The sequence below is a fragment of the Theropithecus gelada genome, chromosome 14 (genome assembly GCF_003255815.1).
Source record: "Theropithecus gelada isolate Dixy chromosome 14, Tgel_1.0, whole genome shotgun sequence".
Lineage (NCBI taxonomy): Eukaryota > Metazoa > Chordata > Mammalia > Primates > Cercopithecidae > Theropithecus > Theropithecus gelada.
In genome coordinates, this window is record NC_037682.1 from 64,938,487 (window position 1) to 64,949,881 (window position 11,395).

Sequence of the window (11,395 nt, forward strand, 5' to 3'; positions counted from 1 at the left end):
TTTTAGGATTGGAAAGACTGGGAACGGGATGTAGACTACTAGAAAGAGATAAGAAGTATAAAAGTTGTCTTCAAATTCCTAAAAGACTATCATTTATGCAAGGAAGGTTTCTTAAAAAAGTTTTGCTCAAGATAAATAGAAACTAACTATAAGCTGAATGCTTTGAGAGACAGTGAAATACTGTCACTGAATGAATTCAGGTAGAAGTTGCCAGGCCTCTCTATATAAGAAGTCAGTAAACTTTTCTGTAAAAGGCCAGAGAGTAAATATTTTTGGCTTTGCAGGCCATAAGATCTCCATGGTAACTACCCTAATATACTATTATAGTGAGAAGGCAGCCATAGACAATATGTAAACAAACAGGTATGGCCGTGGTCCAACAAAACTTTACTTACAAAAACAAGTGTCAGGCAAGACAGCCCTAGTTTGCCAGCCTCTATATTAAAAAGAGGGCTGGACCATATGACCTTCACTCCACTTCTAGCTCCAAGGTTCCATAAAAAGTCATTAAGCAATTCAATGATATGTAGAAATAAGTGAAAAAGATATATTTAGATTGATATAGAGATGTATGCAGACATATATGTACATTTATAAACCATATAGAAAGATTACTATAAACATATATGGGATGGGTCACCTTTATTACAATGGATTTGAACTATAGCTGCTGAATATATAAGGCTCTTAAATAATTCCTTTTGTGGGAGAACATTGGAGTAATCATAAAATAGACATAGGAACCCAGGCCCCCATAATGGTTTTTCAGTATCAGTGAACAAATAAGACATAAACTAAGGCTGCTGTCCTTAAACAAGCCTTTCCATATCCACATGGGGAGATAATGGGTACATCTGCAAATTGCCTGCTTAAAGTCCCTTTATATTTGTTGATCATTACGTCTCCATTCGCAAATATGAGGAAAAAATTGTCCCACTGAATCTCAAATACAGCAAATGAAAACTATAATTGGGTTTTACCAAAGGCCCAGAATATCTACTCTAAGAAAAGTAACATAAGAGTCAGAACACCCCTTCTTGCTACAATGGCCTTCTATTAGTCTCTAGATTAGAACAAAGGTCCTCCAACTGATTGTTACTGATACATAACAGGCAAGTACAGAAATTGAGAGTAAGCAATTAGATAGTTTTAAGCAATTTGACATCAGTTAGTTTGTCAGCTAAAATAGAAATATTTTAAAAATCTTGGTGGGCACAGTGGCTCATGCCTGTAATCCCAACATTTTGGGAGGCCACAGTGGGAGGATCACTTGAATCCAAGAGTTTAAGACCAGCCTGGGCAACAAAGCGAGATTTTGTCTCTACAAAAATTTAAAAATTAGCGGGACATGGTGTCACACATGGTGCCGCCAGTGGTGTTGCATGCTGAGGAGGGAAAATCACTTGAGCCCAGGGGATTGAGGCTGCAGTGAGCCAAGACTGTACTACTGCACTTCAGACTGGGTGACAGAGTAAGACTCCAGCTCTAAAAAATAAAAAAATAAAAAATTTAAATCTGAGAAAATGTAAGCATATTTTCATAATCTGTCATTGTGTCATCATTTAAATTTTAATCAGCCTATAATTTATAATTCAACATTTTTAGCTACATTAAGAAAGTAAATAGGTATTTTTACACCTAATTTACAATCAGAAAAAGCTTAATGGGCTTTCTTTGGCAAAAAAAGATAAAACGTCTCTAAATGAGGCAGAGGTAGTAAACCAAACAACAATGAAAGTAATTTCAAATAACTAAAGACCAATGACTTTATACTATTTTACACAAAAGTATGATTGGCAGCAAAGTTTAAAACCACTATGGGTTATTTGCAGAGATGTACTGGCTATGAAACTATAAAACCAACAAAACCCAAGTAGCATTTATGCAAAAAACATATAGACGTTCAAAACAAAAAAATAATTTGAAATACAAAGTAGTGAATTGCAAAGCCAACAGAAGCAAATGTTTGTTATTTCACATAAGCATTAGTGTTTTCAGGCTTTTTTATACAATAGCTCTTCAGGATGCTAATACAGTATATAAACACACACACACACACACACACACACACACACATACATTAGGGAAAAATTCCACCAAAGATGTTTGCTTGGAAATATTCAGTGAATCTGCAACAAAGAACCAATTTCCAATGACACCATAGTTTGATGAATTCAGGAACTGGTTAATGACATGGAAGACCAATTCATAGAACAAAGAAATTTAGTGACGTGTTTTTAATTGAAACTTAATAAATGTAAAGAGAGTATGGCATTTCCTTGGTATATGTGTGATCTGAACATGATGGTGCTGTGAAGGAAGAATTATTTTTCCGCTTCACTGTCAAACATAATGACTTCCAAACTATACAAATCTGTACAAATGAAAAATTATAAGTCAATAAACATGATTTGGAGTTTAAATTTTATGTAACAGTATATTCTGATGGTGCAATTGTAATTACAAAAAAGTATTCTGGAGCAGTTATCCAGATTAAGTCGTTTACTTCAGAGTGTAAATCAATGCATTGTTTCCTTCATTGGGAAACTCCTGGTATAATGTTTTTTTTTTTAAAAACACCTGTCTAAACAGTACGTTTAGTGACAATTAATAGTGTAATTGTGAATTACTTAAAGGCTAATGCAATGTATTAGAGTGTATTCTCTTCACTGAGAGAGGATACGAAACTAATTGTACACTACTGTTACTACAAACTGAAGTTCCATGGTTGTCAAGGAGAAACACAGTTGAAAATGAACAACGAAACGAATTCTTTGTGTTTCTGAAAGATAAAAAAGTTTGGTCCTAATATTTTAAAGATGTGAATTGGACAGTCGGATTTATTTGTCTTATATATTCGGTATTTTTAATAATCCTCATACCTGCTTGTAAGAAAGCCATACAAGTATTTCTCAATGACCAATAAGATCAAAGGGCAAAAAAAAAAAAAAAAAAAAAGATACTAACAGCATGAAAAGATCAGAGTTTCTACAGATATTTAGGACATATTCCATAATTTTCTTTTTTTTATTGAGATGGAGTCTCACTCTGCCACCTAGACTGGAGAGCAGTGGCATGCTGTCAGCTCACTGCAACCTCCACCTCCTAGGTTCAAGTGATTCTCCTGCCTCAGCCTCCCAAGTAGCTGGGATTACAGATGCCCACCACCACACCTGGCTAATTTTTATATTTTTAGTAAGTTGCGATTTCACCATGTTGGCCAGACTAGTCTCGAACTCCTGGCCTCAAGTGATCCGCCCGCCTCCATCTCCCAAAGTGCTGGGATTACAGGCGTGAGCCACCACACCCAGCCTTTTTCTTTTTTTTTTCCCCCATAATTTTCAACGAAGTAGGTATAATCAGGTATTGTACATTTGTTGAAAAATTATCACTAACCTTACAAATTTGATCAAAACATTTTTAATTTTTTTCCATCAAAAGAAGATTCATATAAAAGAAATTTGTGGATCTACAACCTATTCATTGAGAGATAATTTAAATTTAACTATAATTCCACAGGATAAATTATTGGAATTGACTACTAATGAAAGATAGAAAATGAATTCTGAAAAAAATCACTTGCTTCACCTTGGAAAAAAGTTAGACATGAATATCCTGAGCTTGCTAAAATTTCTTTTAAATCTAAATGTCTTCAGTTCACAGCAACATATTTTTAAATCTGGTTTCTCTAATCTGAGTGTTGTTAAAACAAAATATAGGAGCAGTATACAAATACGTTATCTCTTGTGAGTAGTACTGTCATCAATCCAACCTAGATTAGACAAAGTGATAGCAAAACGCAAATTTATGTCATATTAAAATTGTTAAATATCCATATATACAATGTTTGTTTACAGTATAGCCATTTAATAAATGGAGAGCTGCAATTTTGCTCGACTTTGTGTTTAGTTAGTATTACAGAATGACAAAAAAGTTATGGCTATAGCAGCAATTCTCTATATTAATAGGATAGAAGATACCTTCAAGTAACAACATTTATAGTTCTTCTAATTGTTTTCTTTCTCCCTATGTCATACATACATGATTATATGTTGAAATGTAATTTGTTGGCTGTAATCTAAAAATTTAACCATGTATGTTTTTATTCATCCAATAATTCACTTTTATTGTATTTTACAAAAATGTCCATCTATAAAGTTTAAGGGAAGAGCGGGGAAGAGTCCTCACAACAGATAGTTTGAGTGCATAGGCTGGCAAATTCTAGCCTGCCGTCTGTTTCACTAAATAAAGTTTGACTGGAACACAGTCACATCCATTTGTTTGCCAATTGTCTATGGCTGCTTTCACTCTACAACAGCAATGCTGGTAAATTTGACAGAGACCATATGGCCCTCAAAGCATAAAATACTATCTGGTCCTTTGCAAAAAAAAAAAAAAAAAAAAAAAAGTTTGCCAATCTCTGCTCTAGATGGTTGAACATAACCCACTGGGATTACTTCTCTATTTTCCTTCCCCAGTCATTCAGTAAGCAAAGACAGCACTGCCCAGACCCTTAAAATGATTAAACATTCCGCTTTGCAGACGCTGCCGCCGAGGAAAGTCCTGTACTACTAGCCATGGTCAACCCTACCGTGTTCTTCGACATTGCCGTCGACGGCAAGCCCTTGGGCCGCGTCTCCTTCGAGCTGTTTGCAGACAAGGTTCCAAAGACAGCAGAAAATTTTCGTGCTCTGAGCACTGGAGAGAAAGAATTTGGTTATAAGGGTTCCTGCTTTCACAGAATTATTCCAGGGTTTATGTGTCAGGGTGGTGACTTCACACGCCATAATGGCACTGGTGACAAGTCCATCTATAGGGAGAAATTTGAAGATGAGAACTTCATCCTAAAGCATACAGGTCCTGGCATCTTGTCCATGGCAAATGCTGGACCCAACACAAATGGTTCCCAGTTTTTCATCTGCACTGCCAAGACTGAGTGGTTGGATGGCAAGCATGTGGTCTTTCGCAAAGTGAAAGAAGGCATGAATATTGTGGAGGCCATGGAGCACTTTGGGTCCAGGAATGGCAAGACCAGCAAGAAGATCACCATTGCTGACTGTGGACAACTCGAATAAGTTTGACTTGTGTTTTATCTTAACCACCAGACCATTCCTTCTGTAGCTCAGGAGAGCACCCCTCCACCCCATTTGCTCACAGTATCCTAGAATCCTTGTGCTCTCGCTGCAGTTCCCTTTGGGTTCCATGTGTTCCTTGTTCTCTCCCATGCCTAGATGGATTGCAGAGTTAAGTTTATGATTATGAAATAAAAACTAAGTAACAACAAAAAAAAATGATTAAACATTCCAACATGCAGACAGGGGGCTAGAAAAAAAAACAAAAAGAAATTTAAATACCATTTAGGTATTTCCTTTGATAGCAAATGATGGGCATGTAAACCCCTCAATGTAGTCTCTGTCTCTTGGTATCCTAAAATTCCTGTCTATTTTGGATTTAAAAAGAATCAAAGTGTAGCCTGATCCAGATAGGGGAAGAAGCACTAAATCTGGAAAACCCTCAAGAATCCCAGGCACATAACGAGTATTCCAACTACAGGAGGGAAGGCAGGGACAGAGGCAGGGGAAATAAACAGAGGGAGGAGAGAGAGAAAGGATCTTTTCTTGGCTACATATATATATATGTTTTTTTTTTCAGACAGAGTCTTGGCTTTGTCACCCAGGCTGAAGTGCAGTGGCACAATCATGGCTCACTGCAGCCTTGCCCTCCGGGTCTTAAGTGATCCCCCCACCTCAACCTCTAGAGTAGCTAGGACCACAGATATGTGGGCGTGGTGGCAAGTGCCTGTAATCTCAGTTACTGGAGAGGCTGAAGTGGGAGGACTGCTTGAGCCCAAGAGATTGAAGCCGCGGTGAGCCGTTGTATTAGTATGTTCTCATGCTGCTAATAAATACATACTCAAGACTGGGTAGTTTATAAAAAGAGGTTTTAGGGGGCGGAGCAAGATGGCCAAATAGGAACAGCTCCAGTCTCCAACTCCCAGCGCGAGCAACACAGAAGACCGGTGATTTCTGCATTTTCAACTGAGGTACTGGGTTCATCTCACTAGGGAGTGCCAGAAAATCGGTGCTGGTCAGCTGCTGCAGCCCGACCAGCAAGAGCTGAAGCAGGGCGAGGCATCGCCTCACCTGGGAAGCGCAAGGGGGAAGGGAATCCCTTTTCCTAGCCAAGGGAACGGAGACACACAACACCTGGAAAATCGGGTAACTCCCACCCCAATACTGGGCTTTAAGCAAACAGGCACACCAGGAGATTATATCCCACACCTGGCCGGGAGGGTCCCACGCCCAAGGAGCCTCCCTCATTGCTAGCACAGCAGTCTGCGATCTAATCGCAAGGCAGTAGCAATGCTGGGGGAGGGGCGCCCGCCATTCCTGAGGCTTAAGTAGGGAAACAAAGCCGCTGGGAAGCTCCAACTGGGTGGAGCTTACAGCAGCTCAAGGAAACCTGCCTGTCTCTGTAGACTCCACCTCTGGGGACAGGGCACAGCTAAACAACAACAACAACAAAAAGCAGCAGAAACCTCTGCACATGCAAACGACTCTGTCTGACAGCTTTGAAGAGAGCAGTGGATCTCCCAACACGGAGGTTGAGATCTGAGAACAGACAGACTGCCTGCTCAAGTGGGTCCCTGACCACTGAGTAGCCTAACTGGGAGACATTCCCCACCAGGGGCAGTCTGACACCCCACACCTCACAGGGTGGACTACAGCCCTGAGAGGAAGCTTCCACAGTAAGAATCAGGTACACTCGCTGTTGAGCAATATTCTATCTTCTGCAGCCTCTGCTGCTGATACCCAGGCAAACAGGGTCTGGAGTGGACCTCAAGCAATCTCCAACAGACCTACAGCTGAGGGTCCTGACTGTTAGAAGGAAAACTATCAAACAGGAAGGACACCTACACCAAACCCCCATCAGTATGTCACCTTCATCAAAGACCAGAGGCAAATAAAACCACAAAGATGCGGAAAAAGCGGGGCAGAAAGCTGGAAATTCAAAAAATAAGAGCACATCTCCCCCTGCAAAGGAGCGCAGCTCATCGCCAGCAACAGATCAAAGCTGGACGGAGAATGACTTTGACGAGTTGAGAGAAGAAGGCTTCAGTCCATCAAACTTCTCAGAGCTAAAGGAGGAATTACGTACCCAGCGCAAAGAAACTAAAAATCTTGAAAAAAGTGGAAGAATTGATAGCTAGAGTAATTAATGCAGAGAAGGTCATAAACGAAATGACAGAGATGAAAACCATGACACGAGAAATACGTGACAAATGCACAAGCTTTAGTAACCGACTTGATCGACTGGAATAAAGAGTATCAGCGATTGAGGATCAAATGAATGAAATGAAGCGAGAAGAGAAACCAAAAGAAAAAAGAAGAAAAAGAAATGAATAAAGCCTGCAGGAAGTATGGGGTTATATAAAAAGACCAAATCTACGTCTGATTGGGGTGCCTGAAAGTGAGGGGGAAAATGGAACCAAGTTGGAAAACACTCTTCAGGATATCATCCAGGAGAACTTCCCCAACCTAGTAGGGCAGGCCAACATTGAAATCCAGGAAATACAGAGAACGCCACAAAGATACTCCTCGAGAAGAGCAACTCCAAGACACATAATTGTCAGATTCACCAAAGTTGAAATGAAGGAAAAAATGTTAAGGGCAGCCAGAGAGAAAGGTCGGGTTACCCACAAAGGGAAGCCCATCAGACTAACAGCAGATCTCTTGGCAGAAACTCGACAAGCCAGAAGAGAGTGGGGGCCAATATTCAACATTCTTGAAGAAAAGAATTTTCAACCCAGCATTTCATATCCAGCCAAACTAAGCTTCATAAGTGAAGGAGAAATAAAATCCTTTACAGATAAGCAAACGCTTAGAGATTTTGTCACCACCAGGCCTGCCTTACAAGAGACCCTGAAGGAAGCACTAAACATGGAAAGGAACAACCGGTACCAGCCATTGCAAAAACATGCCAAAATGTAAAGACCATCGAGGCTAGGAAGAAACTGCATCAACTAACGAGCAAAATAACCAGTTAATATCATAATGGCAGGATCAAGTTCACACATAACAACATTAACCTTAAATGTAAATGGACTAAATGCTCCAATTAAAAGACACAGACTGGCAAACTGGATAAAGAGTCAAGACCCATCAGTCTGCTGTATTCAGGAGACCCATCTCACATGCAGAGACAGACATAGGCTCAAAATAAAGGGATGGAGGAAGATCTACCAAGCAAATGGAGAACAAAAAAAAGCAGGGGTTGCAATCCTAGTCTCTGATAAAACAGACTTTAAACCATCAAAGATCAAAAGAGGCAAAGGAGGCCATTACATACTGGTAAAGGGATCAATTCAACAGGAAGAGCTAACTATCCTAAATATATATGCACCCAATACAGGAGCACCCAGATTCATAAAGCAAGTCCTTAGAGACTTACAAAGATACTTAGACTCCCATACAATAATAATAGGAGACTTCAACACCCCACTGTCAACATCAGACAGATCAACGAGACAGAAACTTAACAAGGATATCCAGGAATTGAACTCATCTCTGCACCAAGGGGACCTAATAGACATCTATAGAACTCTCCGCCCCAAATCAACAGAATATACATTCTTCTCAGCACCACATCACACTTATTCCAAAATTGACCACATAATTGGAAGTAAAGCACTCCTCAGCAAATGTACAAGAACAGAAATTATAACAAACTGTCTCTTAGATCACAGTGCAATCAAACTAGAACTCAGGACTAAGAAACTCAATCAAAACCCCTCAACTACATGGAAACTGAACAACCTGCTCCTGAATGACTACTGGGTACATAATGAAATGAAGGCAGAAATAAAGATGTTCTTTGAAACCAATGAGGACAAAGATACAACATACCAGAATCTCTGGGACACATTTAAAGCAGTGTGTAGAGGGAAATTTGTAGCACTAAATGCCCACAAGAGAAAGCTAGAAAGATCTAAAATCGACACTCTAACATCACAATTAAAAGAACTAGAGAATCAAGAGCAAACACATTCAAAAGCTAGCAGAAGGCAAGAAATAACTAAGATCAGAGCAGAACTGAAGGAGATAGAGACACAAAAATAACCCCCCAAAAATCAATGAATCCAGGAGTTGGTTTTTTGAAAAGATCAACAAAATTGACAGACCGCTAGCAAGACTAATAAAGAAGAAAAGAGAGAAGAATCAAATAGACGCAATAAAAAATGATAAAGGGGATATCACCACCGACCCCACAGAAATACAAACTACCATCAGAGAATACTATAAACACCTCTACGCAAATAAACTAGAAAATCTAGAAGAAATGGATAATTTCCTGGACACTTACACTCTCCCAAAACTAAACCAGGAAGAAGCTGAATCCCTGAATAGACCAATAGCAGGCTCTAAAATTGAGGCAATAATAGCCTACCAACCAAAAAAAGTCCAGGACCAGATGGATTCACAGCTGAATTCTACCAGAGGTACAAGGAGGAGCTGGTACCATTCCTTCTGAAACTATTCCAATCAATAGAAAGAGAGGGAATCCTCCCTAACTCATTTTATGAGGCCAACATCATCCTGATACCAAAGCCTGGCAGAGACACAACAAAAAAAGAATTTTAGACCAATATCCCTGATGAACATCGATGCAAAAATCCTCAATAAAATACTGGCAAACCAAATCCAGCAGCACATCAAAAAGCTTATCCACCATGATCAAGCGAGCTTCATCCCTGGGATGCAAGGCTGGTTCAACATACGCAAATCAATAAACATAATCCAGCATATAAACAGAACCAAAGACAAAAACCACATGATTATCTCAATAGATGTAGAAAAAGCCTTTGACAAAATTCAACAGCCCTTCATGCTAAAAACTCTCAATAAATTCAGTATTGATGGAACGTATCTCAAAATCGTAAGAGCTATTTATGACAAACCCACAGCCAATATCATACTGAATGGGAAAAAACTGGAAGCATTCCCTTTGAAAACTGGCACAAGACAGGGATGCCCTCTCTCACCACTCCTATTCAACATAGTGTTGGAAGTTTTGGCTAGGGCAATCAGGCAAGAGAAAGAAATCAAGGGTATTCAGTTAGGAAAAGAAGAAGTCAAATTGTCCCTGTTTGCAGATGACATGATTGTATATTTAGAAAACCCCATCATCTCAGCCCAAAATCTCCTTAAGCTGATAAGCAACTTCAGCAAAGTCTCAGGATACAAAATTAATGTGCAAAAATCACAAGCATTCTTATACACCAGTGACAGACAAACAGAGAGCCAAATCATGAATGAACTTCCATTCACAATTACTTCAAAGAGAATAAAATACCTAGGAATCCAACTTACAAGGGATGTAAAGGACCTCCTTCAAGGAGAACTACAAACCACTGCTCCGTGAAATAAAAGAGGACACAAACAAATGGAAGAACACACCATGCTCATGGATAGGAAGAATCACTATCGTGAAAATGGCCATACTGCCCAAGGTTATTTATAGATTCAATGCCATCTCCATCAAGCTACCAATGAGTTTCTTCACAGAATTGGAAAAAACTGCTTTAAAGTTCATATGGAACCAAAAAAGAGCCCGCATTGCCAAGACAATCCTAAGTCAAAAGAACAAAGCTGGAGGCATCACGCTACCTGACTTCAAACTATACTACAAGGCTACAGTAACCAAAACAGCATTGTACTGGTACCAAAACAGAGATATAGACCAATGGAACAGAACAGAGTTCTCAGAAATAACACCACACATCTACAGCCATCTGATCTTTGACAAACCTGAGAAAAACAAGAAATGGGGAAAGAATTCCCTATTTAATAAATGGTGCTGGGAAAATTGGCTAGCCATAAGTAGAAAGCTGAAACTGGATCCTTTCCTTACTCCTTATACGAAAGTTAATACAAGATGGATTAGAGGCTTAAATGTTAGACCTAAAACCATAAAAACCCTAGAAGAAAACCTAGGGAATACCATTTAGGGCATAGGCATGCACAAGGACTTCATGCCTAAAACACCAAAAGCAATGGCAACAAAAGCCAAAATTGACAAATGGGATCTAATTAAATAAAGAGCTTCTGCACAGCAAAAGAAACTACCATCAGAGTGAACAGGCAACCTACACAATGGGAGATAATTTTTGCAATCTACTCATCTGACAAAGGGCTAATATCCAGAACCTACAAAGAACTCAAACAAATTTACAAGAAAAAAAACAACCCCATCAAAAAGTGGGCAAGGGATATGAACAGACATTTCTCAAAAGAAGACATGCATACAGCCAACAGACACATGAAAAAATGCTCATCATCACTGGCCATCAGAGAAATGCAAATCAAAACCACAATGAGATACCATCTCACACCAG

The 11,395-nt window shown here is 39.3% G+C and overlaps 1 protein-coding gene and 1 pseudogene across 5 annotated transcripts in view; one reads left to right on the plus strand and one right to left on the minus strand.

The window, feature by feature from the left end:
• FCHSD2 (FCH and double SH3 domains 2) overlaps nucleotides 1-11,395 on the minus strand; it is a 318,379-nt gene that overhangs the window by 217,486 nt on the left and 89,498 nt on the right. The gene's annotated exons all lie outside the window — the stretch shown is intronic.
• On the plus strand, nucleotides 4,538-5,280 carry LOC112605746 (annotated as a pseudogene). Its single transcript, XR_003115559.1, has one exon. The product of XR_003115559.1 is annotated as a peptidyl-prolyl cis-trans isomerase A pseudogene (transcript).